General features: G+C 40.7%; 1 protein-coding gene across 11 annotated transcripts in view; it reads left to right on the top strand.

The window, feature by feature from the left end:
• Positions 1–13,069, top strand: part of Tenm3 (teneurin transmembrane protein 3) — a 1,282,613-nt gene that overhangs the window by 558,536 nt on the left and 711,008 nt on the right. For all 11 annotated transcript variants that reach the window (XM_031339793.1, XM_031339799.1, XM_031339798.1 and 8 more), the window contains exon 4: positions 3,640–3,719. The gene's annotated coding sequence lies outside the window, so the exon portion shown is untranslated. The remainder of the gene's footprint in view (positions 1–3,639; positions 3,720–13,069) is intronic.

The raw sequence follows: 13,069 nt of genomic DNA, 5'->3' as shown, positions 1-13,069 counted from the left end.
AAAAGAAAGAAAGAAAGAAAGAAAGAAAGAAAGAAAGAAAGAAAGAAAGAAAGAAAGAAAAAAGAAATGTTCTGGGTTGTCAGACCCTGGGATTTCTAGCTCATTCTCACCTTCTTCAACCTTCCTGCAGCAATGGAAGCTGTCAATCAGTTCTTGAATAATCTCTCCAGCACTTCCAAGTGACTCCTCCCTGTCTCCCATCCTTCTGAGACCTACTACATCCTGTTTTTTGCTCTTCCTGCTTTTTGCTGGCCCTCAGTCTCTTTCGGGCAGGTATTTCTTCATACTGCAAACCATCTTTTCCCTATCTGGAAGGGTTATGCCCATTATAGCTTGGGAGATGGTTCTGTGGGTAAAGCACTTGCTACATATGTGTGAGAATCTGAGTTCAAATACTCATGAATTCAAAAACTCATGCAAGTCTAGGAAAAGCCTGGCCTAAGAGTGTGCTTGTGTAATCCAAGTGTCCCTACTATGGGGTGGGAAGTTCACAGGCCAGCCTGCCCAGCATCCAAAGTGTGGCAATCACAGATCCTGCATCTCAAACAAAACATAAGTCGAGGGCCCTGACCCACGGTTATCTTTGGTTCATCATACTGACACAAGTGCACCCGAACTCACACATAGCAACCCCTGCATAGACGTGCACAAGAAAAAGGATTTATAAAAGAGTGAGACTCATTTTATGACTCCCAACCTTATAATTCAACATTTAAAAAAAAAAAAAAAAAAAAAAAAAACAACAACATATGAACCGAACCAGACACAAATCTGACCTCTCAACTTGTGTCAGAAAAAAGTACCTACTTTCTGAAAAAAGCAGTTGCTCCTAAGTTCTCCTTTTGTGATAATTACATCAATTACATTGTCAGTGACATGCAGACCTAAAAGCTATTTTTCATTTTTTAAAAATTTATTCTTTGGCAATGGCATATATGAATATACTGTATTTCAATCATATCTGCCCCACCCAGTTCCTTCCAGCTTCTCCCAGATCCCCCCATACTCCTACCAACTTTATCTCTCCTCTCACTCCCCTCCCCTCCCTCTCCCCTTTCTTCTTCTTCTTCTTCTTCTTCTTCTTCTTCTTCTTCTTCTTCTTCTTCTTCTTCTTCTTCTTCTTCCTCCTTCCTCCTTCTTCTTCTTCTGCTTCTTCTTCTTCTTCTTCTTCTTCTTCTTCTTCTTCTTCTTCTTCTTCTTCTTCTTCTTCTTCCCCCTTCTTCTTCTTCTTCTTCTTCTTCTTCTTCTGCTTCTGCTTCTTCTTCTTCTTCTTCTTCTTCTTCTTCTTCTTCTTCTTCTTCTTCTTCTTCTTCTTCTTCTTCTTCCTCCTCCTCCTCCTCCTCCTCCTCCTCCTCCTCTTCTTCCCCTTTCTCCCCTCCCCTTCTCCTTTTTTTTCTATCAGCCCACTGAGTCCAATTAAAGTTAGCCATTTGTTCATATGTATGACCCCATTCACTGAAATGGGGAGTAACCTACCACGTGTCAAACCATTACAGAAAACTTTTCCTCCCTCAACAGCTATCACCTTTCTTGGTTTCTGTTGCTAAGATTCTTGCACTTGCCTTTCGCCATCTGTTGATCTCTGGTGTTAGATGTTCTTGCTGTCTCTGGCTGGAGCTTGTTCCTCCTGTGGGTCTGTAAGCCTGTGTCAGCACTTCTTGGAGATCAGCTCTCCTCTGGTAGGACCAGTGTGCAGAGGGCTCTGGATCAGTCATCCCTCCTGAGTCCTGGGGTCAAAGCACACCCTGGAGACAGGCTCTCCACTTGCTGAAAAGGTGCAGAGAAGGTTGTGGATGTGTTGTCCCTCCTTGGTGTAGACTAAGATAGAAAGGATCCTGTCCCAACTGCCCTGCCACTTCTGAAGCCTGTGCCTCCCGGCTGGTCCCTCCTTAGAAGGTCACTGGAGAGAAAATGATGATCTCACCCAAGTCCCTGGGTTAGAGCACTCCCTGAAGGCAAGCTCTCTGCTTGTGGGAAAGGTGCAGAGAAGGTTGTGGATTCGCGGTCCCTCCTAGGTGTAGACGGAGGTAGTAAGGATCTTGTGCCGGCTTCCCTGCCACTTCTGAGACCTGTAGCAGCTATCACCTTTCAAAAGCTACTCTGCAAGGAGTAGGTGCTCAAACTCACCCTCCCACCCTCCCATGATGGGATGTTGACTGCTTGATCTTGTGCAGGCAACTCCAACTATTGCAAGTATACACATGCAATGACCCTGTCCCATCCAGAACCATTACTTTGTATCAGTCTTCAACAGAGGGATACTCTGTATCATTCTCCAATGCTGCTTACAATCTTCCCACCCTTCTTCCATAACTTTGGCTAAGTGTTGAGAAGAAGAAAGTGTGACATAGGCCAGGCAGTGATGGTGCATGCCTTTAATCGCAGCACGTGGGAGGCAGAAGCAGGTGGATTTCCGAGTTCGAGGCCAGCCTGGTCTACAGAGTGAGTTCTAGGACAGCCAGGGCTACACAGAGAAACCCTGTCTCGAAAAACAAACAAACAAAAAAAAATGGTGTGACATAGTTGTCCCCAGTTAGAGCTGAGCCCTGGAAAGTTCTCTGCACCTTGAGTCTCTGTATTAAAACCATCCTTTCCATAATGAAGCCTCAGGATGAGGGGTAAGAATTACCTCTGACTTGTCTTCATGACTCTTGAGTCCTCCCCGTTTTTCTGTTGTTTGTTGATGTCGTTTGATTGTATGGTCCTTAGTGTATGGTGACAGAAAGAAACTAAAGGAACACAGAGAGTTTGGCTTGCTATTTGACACATGGAAATAACTCCAAGGAATTCAAGGAATTGGTTTTAAGTGTGATTATGATTTCCAATGATTAAATGGCATGTAAAATAAACAACTACTGCGACTGATTTTTTTCATTGACCTTACCAAAACAAAGAAAGAAACAAACACACTCATTAAGATCATGCTGTAGTGACTGTGCTTGTGGCTTCTGGAAACACAAAGTAACCTGAGACACCTTCAGCCCTTGCTCTAACCTGCATCCTGCTTAACTGGAATGAAGGATGTAAGGAGGAAGGGCTTTAAGCAAGATGGGAACATGACATATCTTAGGTAAATCTCTCAACACTAATTTTTTGTAAAGGTAGATAAATCATGCAAATATTTTTTCCTCTTAACATATAGGAAAAATGCCAAGTGACTCTGCATAAATTAAAGCTTCATTTAGCACAATGCTCATTTTTTTATTTTTATTTTTTTTATTTGTTTGTTTGTTTATTTGCTTTATGAAACTAAACCTAGGTCTTAGGAACACTCTAGGCAAGTACTCTGCCATTCAGCTAGATCTTCAGTCTAAATTTTTAATTTAGAAATAAGTTTTCACTGGGTTTTGCCCAATAAGGCCCTAGATTCAATCCACAGCCCAGGCCAGCCTTGAATTTGTCTTCCTGCCTCTACCTCCCAAATAGCTGGGGTCACAGGCCCTTGCTAATTGTCATTGTTTCTTTTAAATAACTGCTAATCAGCTTCCTCCCACCACCCACCCCCTCTTCATATTAGAAGCCAGCGACTGGCCTTGCTAATTCGGCTTTTACTTTTAGAAAGCTAGAACCTTAAACTTCTATATGAAATATCAATAACCCTTTGACTCAGTTGACATCTTTTGGTGTCTTCTATTACAGATCTCCAGCTTCTGTAAGACAAAGATTTGGAATTTCAGTGCAAGCAAAGGAGCTGAAGGCCTCTTTGAGCAAAGGGGAAGGTAGGTGGATCCATGGACCAAAATATCTCCAGAGGAGATTTCCTACGGTGTGCAATTTGTTTGTGGTAACAAAACAAGTCCATTGGCAGAACTGCCATGGCTTCGTCGCCCCTGAGTGTGGGTCACAACAATCATTGATCTCAGTGATTCTGTGAAATGCCCCGTTGTCTGGATTTGCAGTGGTTTTGATCCCATAAAAACCATCACGTTTCCACGCATTTTTTTCTCCTAGAAGATTGAATGAATGAGAACATTCTAAAATACAGAATCTCTGAAGAAAACAAACAAACAAACAAAAACAAAAACAAAAATAAAACCTATGTGAATCCACTACGGGCGTAAAGTAGGCCAAGCACAATAGGCTGCCTGGGTGTATGTTTCCCACTCTTGGAAGTGAATTGTTTGGGGCTTTCTTGTTCTCCAGAAGTCTTAATCCTTTCTGAGAAGCACTTACATGGTGACCCTAGAGAATGCAACTTGTACCTGGTTATGGTTTTCCTCACTTCTTATATTGCTCAGTGTGTTTTCTCAATGGTAACCGTGGTCTAGCAATTTAAGGCTTTGAACCTTGTGAACAGGTTGATTTGAAATCACATTCTGAAGGGTTTCCACAAAATGGGAAGTGTCTTCTACTAAGTCGCTAGAAAGGAATTTACAACAGGAAGGCTGACAAGGCCTCTCAGGATGTGTGCACAAAGGATCTTCCAGGAGATCTGGGTTCTCAGAGAAAATCATTTAAAAAGTCCCAGACTCATTGAGCTTAATGAGTGGAAGTCTGAGTTTTTTTTTTTTTTTTTTTGACTTTCTCCTAATTGACATCTTCTTTTAATATGATTCAACATTAAATTCCCATGAAGCAAAGAGCTTTCTAAATTGTGGAACCAGTGTAAAATGCCAATCCATAGGAATAATAAGATTTTACAGGAGAAAAAAAAAGTAAGTTGCTTACACAGATTTCTATGTTATTTATTTAAGTATACTACACCATTTAATGTAAAAACCACTCCAGAGGTTGAAAGGCCAGGAATACAGCTTAAAACTCTAGGACAATAGACAATCAATGTGTTGTCGTCACTGGTATTATTTTGTACTTGAACTAATAGATTTAAATTAACTTCATATCCAGGGCAAGAGTCTTTTTCTTATTGTGTGAATTTGAGGTAAATTCAGTATTTGTAACAAGCTGTCTTTTGCTTTTCTACCTGTGAAGGGAGGCAGGATAGATTTTTTTTTTATTTTTATTTTAATCATAAAATTGTAGTTGGTTTGTTACATAAAATAGCAGTAGCCACTGTTGTTTCTTTTTAATATCCCTTCCAGGCACTGATTTTTACCTTTCCCCTAAGGGTGTCTCAGCAAAAGTGATAAGCGAGCCCTTTAATAAGTGCTCTTGTGAGCATACACATACATTCTTATAAGCTTGGTGGGTAATTAATCAAAACTACATGCTGCGTGCCTTCTCCCTCGTGTGGGGTATCTCTTCCTTAGACCTCAGTTTAGGCAATGGTGAGGGGTTTTTTTTTTCTTTTTTTTAATTGTGTTTTTCTATTACCATAAAAGCAGTTAATAGAAGGTAGATTTTAGTAATTTACTACCACACATTTCCTCAATAGCTGTCCTTGTAAGATCCTTACAAAGAGTTTCAGTATTACATTTTACACACCACATTTGGAACAAGGGCAGCCCAGTAAGTGAACATTCAGTGTTTACCTGGAGACTGGAGAAGAAACGGTTTGTCTAAGTTGCTTTGCTGATTTTTTTTTCTCTATTTGCCCTCCTTTCTTTGTGACAAATCCTGCTCTGGAAGAGACCTGTCTGCAGAGCTTTACAATAGATATCTGGCAAATGACATTTGTAGAATAAGTTATCGTTGTAAATGATAAATCATCATTCTTAGAGAATTCCAGAAATTAGGTGCATGGTTTGTCTTCCTCCTGAAGGGAATGGGATATTTCAGGATTGGAATGTAATCACCTGTGTGTTCTCTGCTATAAACATATAGCTTAAAATTCCCAGCAAGCATGTATCGGAGGAAACTCCTTCAAGTCTCTAGCATTTCGCCTTAGAAAACACTTTCCTTGAATACCACTCTCATAAAACATGTCAACCTCCCCTTGTCTTTTAAGTACCCTCTCTCTTCGAACCCTCCACTTGTCTATTCATGGAAACCACTCTTTCTATACTGGGGGATTCTTTAGGACAGGCATTTAGTCTGTAATAGCTAATATATAAACTTGAATGGTTAGTGGTCCTCTGAGACACACTTTGAAGGAGAACACTTCAAGTTTTGTAACATAAGTCAATGGCCGCCTATAAAATACACTCATAAGCATATATTCTAAGGAGACAAAAACCTCCAAATTCTCCCCAAATCAGGCAGAACAGCAATGCACCTTCCAGTCCCAGAAAAGCACATTTGAAAAAAAAAAAATACAGTCAGCAAACACAAACCAAAAGAGAGAAATCATAAAAGCATCTATCTCATTAAGGATCCTTATTGGAGTTATCTATTCTGATTTAGACCATCGAGAGAAATAATTTTAAGGTCCGTCTTTTAAACAAAACACCTCAACCTGAGGGTCACGCACTCTGTGTTGTGACTCTGATAATTTCATTAAGCCTAACAAATACTCATAAGCAAGCCAGGTAAGCTGATTCTTGCTCCTGATCACAGCACCTTGGAGGACATGTCGGGAGAGCCAACAGTGTGAGGTTAGCCTTGGTTACATAGTGAGTTTGAGGCCACCCTGAACTCTGTAAGACACCATGAAACAAACAGACAAGCAAGCAGAATGCATCAAACAATACTCAGGAACATTCCCTAAATGTAAAGACTAGATAATGGTGTTTGAAAAACGTGGCCCAAACAGCTGAGTAATCACAGGATTTCGCTGGTTTGATCTGGCTTAAAGTTGTCAGTGGGAAAATGAAAAAAACTAAAACATTGTACAGACTGTTCTGAAAAGGATACAGGGGACACCATAAACTATTGAAAGGCCGAAATTAGGCAAGGGTATGTGGTTCAGTCAGTAACCGCTTCCAGGTCTTTATAAAATTAAACACAAACTCCAAAACCTTTGGCTGCCACCAACCCTTGTCCTTTGTTCATCCTGCTGTGTGGACCAAAAGAAAGGGGTGTGCAGAATGCCCACATAAAGCTCAAGCTGAGTCGTCCCTCCCTTCTCCGCTCCCCTGGGATTCTGTGCTGATTATATCACTAGTTAGTGGATAATCAGAGAGATGGGGAAAAGTGCATAAATTAACAATGTCAGAAAACATTGTAAGCCATTCTGATGATTATAAGTGGTTCAGTGTTTGTTGTTGTGTAGAACAAAAATCAGAATGGCTGACTGCAGATCTTCCTCTTCATCTGGATGTTTTGGTGTTCTGCAGACACAGCATTTGGAGCGAAGGAAAAGTTTTCAAATTTGTGAGATACTGTAGTAATTTTTCACCAGGCTGCTGAGTTGAGCGCTCCGGAATGAATAGGGTTGTTGCCGAGCCTGGTGTGAGGAGTGGGATCCAGTGTCTCCTGGCTGGGCCTGAGACATTGGAGAAGAGAGAATGCAGTTTGTAGAAGCTTCTAGTCTGAGGTCAGAGAGTCTTGAGGGGCCTAGAGCAAGGCTTTGGCTGTTTATGTTTGTATCAACTGTAGATCTCCCAGTACGAACTCCCTACCTCTCTTTTGTATAGCCATGGTGGCATTTGGCCTCCATTGCCAAAATCAAAAGCCAACAATGAAGGATCTAAGCGGATTCTTTTTTTTTTTTAACTAAAATACTTAGCTTATGACAGAATAAGGATGAAAGAATGAAGTGTGTGTGTGTGTGTGTGTGTGTGTACTATACTATATATAATAAATATATAAATAAATATATATATATATAACATATCATGGTATATTATATGTGATACAATAGATATATTACATATTCACAGCCAGAGAGATAGTTCAGTCATTAAAGTGCTTGCCTTACAAGCATGAAGACCTGAGTCTAATCCCTAAAAGCTGTGTAAAAACCAAGGTGCAGTGGCATGGACATTTAGTACTGGGGAACAGACAGGTTGAACTCTGGGGCTCCAGTGTCAGCCGGCTTAGCCTACATGGCATGCTCGAGGTCCTTGAGACGGTCTCCTGAATATGGTGGTTAGCTTCTGAGAAATGATACCCAAGGTCATCTCCTGACTCCTCACACATACATATCCCCCAACAAATCATCCATGCTAAGGCAGCTAGATATTTTTAAATGGCCAATTAAATTTGACTTTCAGCTTAGGGATGGGATGTTATAACTTGAATAGAAAGGATTTAGGGGTAGATTGTCTCACAGATAGAAAAACCTATTTAATTCTGCAGGCCTGGTGGCAAACTCACTTCAAAATATGTTTCAAAGCACCCCTGGGAAGTTTCTTTGTTCAGTTTTGTCTGGGATCAGATATGAGTTAGCCTGGAGATATTTTGGCCCTTGATAATTAGGATGTAATCTTTCTTGGCATTAGACAGGAACCATACTATAAAATGACATGACAGGTAGTTAGTATGTAAGTTCATGGTCTGAGCTCACTTCTGAATGCCCATGGAGATGTAGTTACAGAGGTGGAAAACAAGGCACTTGTAGAATATCATAGTGTCTATACATACTAAGACATGACCTGTCCTCTAAGGACTGAGTTCTTTTCCCAGTGTCTTCTGCCATTATACTTTCCAAACCAGGCCCACCACACATCCTCCAAGCTATGACAAGAGACATCGCCACTGTGGAAGTGTGCTACCTGCTGTACAGGATGGCTCTAAATCTTCCCAGTTGCTTTCAGAAAAACAAAATGTTCAATTTGACAGCACATGGCCCACATCAAGGGTGACCAACTAAGGAAAAAAGAAAAAAGAAAAAAAAACTCAACATACCATCACCAGAGAAAAGCCAGGACAGAGGTTAAGCAAGACAAGTAAACGTGGGAACTGTAGAAGTACTGCTGCAGAGATTAGACGGACAGAAACCCCCTTTGCTTTTAGTTTTTTCAATCAACAAATTCCTATTCTATCACTTTCTAATTCCAACTGTTGTCAATCTTAATTTCTCTCTTTCAGTTTCTTAGGTGGGAAAATGGAAACAATGTATTTCCCCCAGTGCTATTTCAGGAATGCAAAATTGGGTTACTATTCTAAGGTACCTACCAGGTATCAGTTCCAATTGAGGCCTACTAGTTCATTTGCAATAATTATTTTACAAGAATGTCATGTTCTAGCAGGATTCTATTTCAAAGGTCCATTCTCCAAACTCTTTGAATAGAGTGCAGATCATCGGCCATGGACTCATATTCGATCATATCTCACTAGCTAAGAAGTGATGAAACCCTGGCCTTGACCAGTAGAAGACTGGATGAGAATACACAGTGTTAGTGATGCACTGTTGGAGCAGGCAGAAGTCAAGCAAATCAGATTCGATCTACCTCTGACCACAATGCAAGGAGGCAGTGGAGTGATGAGCAATGAAGACTCAAAAGTTTTGCCTCCAGGAAATGTAGCCAATGGCCAGTCTGTTCTCAAAGTCATCATTCTTGTTAGGTTCTGAACATAAAGTTCTGCTCCAGATTGCCAGAAGTAACACTAACAAATAGTCAGGCGAAAATGGATAACAAGAAAGCCAAACATCCATGTCTAACATCAAGAGAACTCCAGCACCACAGAAACTCTAAAGTTGCCCTTTTCAGTGATCCTTCCTTAGCGCAGACAAAGTATACTACAATACTACACATCAAGGAAGAGATTCATCAATATCTGCAATAATGAATGAAATGAACTATTTCCCCAGAAAATGGAATGGGGAAGGAGAACTCCTTCTGGTAGAAAAGAAAATGGCATCTACCACCATCACTGACACTCTAGACCTTGAGCAGAGGCAGTGAGTCTGCATCCTTTGACCTTGACTGTATTGGGTTTTAATATTGGACTCACACCCTCCCCTGTCTATCTGCTTTGTATCTCTAGATCACCCCTCACTAGTGTCAGTGGGATTGGAGATCTCCTGCTTAAAATCCTTTATTGTGAAGCTGTTTGTACAACCTAGTTCTCTAGAGCTGGCTGATTTATTGGGTTTGTGAACCTGATCATATAAGAAATAGCAAGTGAACCCCATGACCTATGCATCCCAATCTGCTCCTGGATGTGGCTCCAAGGAGTATCCTGTGGGAGAGTGAGTGCAGTTACCATGCAGCCATAACCTAAATCAACTTCATCAGCATCCTCTATCATTCTCTGATTGTCGTCTTATCTAAACCCTTGATTCATCAATTTTAGGTACTCCATAATGGTGGTAGATAGTCAAGGATAATGGAATATGATTATCCAGAAAGGGATGCTTACTTATTAATAAAAATTTAATTAGCATTACATATATAAATAACTGTCAGAGGAAAAGATTGGCTTTACAGCTTCCAATACACTTCTATTTCTTTCTTCCTCCTCCCCCTGAAACAGCTATTTCCTTACATTACAGACACTGCGATATTTACTTTACCCCAACCCAGAATTATCACCAGAGAATGGCCCTCGCTGCTTTGTAACATCTAGATGAGGCTAATAACAATAAATGGTCCCACCATAGCAAGTTTTAGAAGAGTCAGGTGTCAAAAAATTCAATTTGTGGGCATAACAAAGCCACATTGAATTAACAAAGCCAGCTTCAACTGAATAGTGTGTTCAGAGTAAAAGGTATTTTTTTTTTGTGCTTATATAAAGGCAACTTTTTCTTTTTACACATATATCATTCAAGTGCCAAAAAAGTCCCTCTCCAACACTGTTTATTGGGGTTAAAAAAAAATATTCCCAAGAGCCAATCTCCCTTCTCCAGCAGAGCAACAACCCACCTTTCTAAAGGGGAGCAGATAGGCTTTTGAAAGCATGGCCTGCATGTTGCAGCACATTTATTTTAAAATACTGTCCCCATTATTCTGGAACACTCAGAGGAGACCTTGTTGTAAATGGTGTGATCACCAGGAATACCAAGTTGTTTTCATGCAAGAAGTTCAAAATCTCCTCTGATATGGTCAATTAGGGGAGCTTTATATAACTCCTTGGGACCAACTAAGGGTACATTTTGTTGTCATTTTTTTTATAGTTTGGGTTCTCATATCATCCTGACCTACATAGCATGGGGGAGTCAGCCAACAGCTGGCACTTCTCAGAGATGCTCAAGAAGAGAGTGGCAAATTGTGTGGTGGATTCTGTGTGCGTCTATTTATATGTCTGGCTACAGATCTACCTACCGTCCTTTCTCTCTGTTCAATTACTTACCATTGACACACTTCATGAACAAAAGTTCTTTGGCGGGAGCATGATCTTAGAGTAGATTTATACAAAGTGCAATAGGCCTTTATCCAAAGAACGGCGTGTGTAAAGAAAACCCTGGATCAGTACTCCCTCCTCTGTGTCAGAGTTTGACCTCAAGACCCGACTTAGTGCAGTTTATAGCCAGTTTGAAGAGTTCCTTTCCTCTCTCCTGGAAAGGGACAGTGGGAGGGTGGGCAGGGAAAGTGCTCCAGCTATTCTTCTCTTCAGAGTGGCCAGCAACCTACTGTCACCTCCCGGGTCTTCTACGCCCATTCAAACATCACCAGTTAGAGTCAGCTGGGAAGTTCATTCTGCAAAGCAGTCCAGAGAATGTCTTTCACTGACAGGAGCCATTTTCCTGCTCTTTATAGATTTTTTTTTTTTAAAGATCACAATTACATTAAATGCCAAGCTTCAAAATCAAGGTAAAGTGGTACTCTGGAAGAGATCTGATCACTACTCAAGGGGAAAGGGAAACTCTAAGGAAGATTTGAGTAGCAGTAATAGATCATTGTACACTGGAGACAGCTTAAATGTTTATCTTTAATATATGTGAGGTCTGTGATTATACAGGCCTACCCTTGAGGGGTATCGTGGTGTCGATCAGGGGCCACGGGCTTGGCATTGGGCCCTTTAGCCTTCAAATGTTAACTCGTACAGGGAGATTGCAAGTTTTTACAATTGCAGGAGATGGCAACCTGTGGTTTTAGAAAAAGAAAAAAAAAATGGCTTGCAGAAGTTGAGTCCTTAAAGGGATGAGCACTTCCTCACATCTGCATTTATTCAATATGTGTGGATGGGTTATAGGCTCTTTCAAGATGATATATGCTGAATCAAACATGTGTGTGACTTACAGAGAGTTCTCAGTATGATAAGAGAGAAAAAAACTTCATAAACCAAACGCATCAAATAAGGTCTTTGTGATTCAATGGTGGTCCCCATAGCTTGCTGCCCTGACACAAAGACCAGTGGAGGACAACTTAATGAAAATTCTCCTCTTCAGACTACTGTCTGAGGGCCTTCAAATGGTTTCCAAAGCTCAACAGAGGCAGGAGAGAGCCTAGAGCAATGTCCACATTCTGTTAACTGCATAGGTCATGCTGCTCTTGATTCACAAATTCATTGGTAGAAGGAAGACTCTCTATGCCAGATATAATAGCAAGTAGAATATTTTCCTTTTTTAAAAGCATAGCATTTATTTACTTAGAAAATTTCCTGAGATAATATTTCTAGGAAGGAAATGTGATATTGTCTGGGCATATAATTTAATAAAAAAGGTTTTCCTGTATCACATCATTAGATGCTTTAAAACTTTGAGATTTTAAATACTTATTTTTTATTTGATTTTTTTTTCAAGACAGAGTTTCTTTGTGTAGCCCAGGCTCTCCTAGAACTCACTCTGTAGACGTGGCTTGCCTCAAACTCAGATATGCCTGCCTCTGCTTTAGAAGTACTGGGATTAAAGGCATCCCTCACCATGCTTGGCTGAGATTTTAAATATTTTGAGCACTTATGATGATTGTTCTCTCATCAGAAATTCATGTTAGACATAAATGTTAAAAGATTAGCTTAAGGATTCCTCCTTCAAAGTGTCACTTGGGTCAGATTTATACCGGATCGACACTTAGGATACAGTTAGTAATAACAAGATTCCTTTTTGCTTGTCACACCTCTGAGAGAAGTGACATTAGCATCCATGAAGTAGGAGCTAAAAATGGTGCTAAAGGGTCTACAATATCTAGACCGACTCTCTGGAGCAAAGCTTCGCCCATCCCCCCTTGATGCCACCAAATGCCAAAGCCCCAGTCTTAAGGAAGAGTCTGTAGGCAAAAGCCTGATATACACATATCCTTTAAAAAGGAAGAGACACCTCATCTGTGTCGCCAGCAAAGCCAGCTACACTTTGATGATGTCATCAGAAGCAAGAATAGAGGGCCAAGGAGATAAGAGTGGGGGACCTTAAGATGTACCCTCCTCTGGGCTACAGGAAGGGGACCTTAAGATGTACCCTCCTCTGGGC

Source organism: Mastomys coucha, unplaced genomic scaffold, assembly GCF_008632895.1.
Source record: "Mastomys coucha isolate ucsf_1 unplaced genomic scaffold, UCSF_Mcou_1 pScaffold22, whole genome shotgun sequence".
In the NCBI taxonomy this organism is placed as follows: Eukaryota; Metazoa; Chordata; class Mammalia; order Rodentia; family Muridae; genus Mastomys; species Mastomys coucha.
The sequence above is the reverse complement of the archived record's forward strand: the minus strand, read 5'-3'. Positions and strand labels throughout refer to the sequence as shown.